The following is a 1,104-nucleotide window of genomic DNA, read 5'->3' as shown; positions in this document are numbered from 1 at the left end:
CGCTGGTCGACAACTGAGCCACACGTTAAGAAGCGGGACTCCCAGACGCGCCACTCACCCTTACTTCACCATAATATCTAAAGTGTCAACCTCTAATACAGTTAAGCATCTGACCACCAGAGGCGCTAATGCTCCCCTGTTATTACGCCATCCATATAATGATTGTTCTCATTATTCATTGTTGCATCGTTTCCTGCCCGAAACGCTTTGCGTAATAGTGGCTTTAGGCATTGTATGTATTAGCCCTATCTATAAATCCATCACTCTTTGTAAAATCTCTTGTATGTATGTACCTTACCTAAATAAACATTTGATTTGATTTGATTTGAAATACATTCATGTTCTGTAGTGACAATGTCAGACCTCGAAGGAAGAATTGAAACACCCTTCTGAAGATCTATTATTAAATACGAAAGTACTTAAGGAAATTCCTGTTTCAATTCTTCCTTCCTTGGTGGTCTGACACTCACATTTTTCATCACGTGTTAATTGTCGTGATTTACACTCAGATTTTGTAGTGTATATACGACAACTTCAGTAAAGTTATGAGTAGCGGATTAAGTCTAAATAATAATATATGAGTTTTGCTTTTAGTGCCAAATTATCTGGCAAATATACATTTGGAGATGTAGCCCAATCCTGCCTGTAGCCCAATCCTTCCTGTAGCCCAATCCTGCCTGTAGCCCAATCTTTCCTATAGTCTAATCCTTCCTGTAGCCCAATCCTTCCTGTAGCCCAATCTTTCCTGTAGCCCAATCCTTCCTGTAGCCCAATCCTTCCTGTAGCCCAAGCCTTCCTGTAGCCCAATCTTTCCTGTAGCCCAATCCTTCCTGTAGCCCAATCCTTCCTGTACCCTAATCCTTCCTGTGACCCAATCCTTCCTGTAGCCCAATCCTTCCTGTAGCACAATACTTCCTGTAGCCCAATCCTTCCTGTAGCCCAATCCTTCCTGTAGCCCAATCCTTCCTGTAGCCCAATCCTTCATGTAGCCCAATCCTTCCTGTAGCCCAATCCTTCCTGTAGCCCAATCCTTCCTGTAGCCCAATCTTTCCTGAAGCCCAATCCTTCCTGTACCCTCATCCTTCCTGTAGCCCAGTCCTTCCT

This window comes from Procambarus clarkii, unplaced genomic scaffold (assembly GCF_040958095.1).
Source record: "Procambarus clarkii isolate CNS0578487 unplaced genomic scaffold, FALCON_Pclarkii_2.0 HiC_scaffold_505, whole genome shotgun sequence".
NCBI lineage: Eukaryota > Metazoa > Arthropoda > Malacostraca > Decapoda > Cambaridae > Procambarus > Procambarus clarkii.
Note: the sequence above shows the minus strand (reverse complement) of the source record.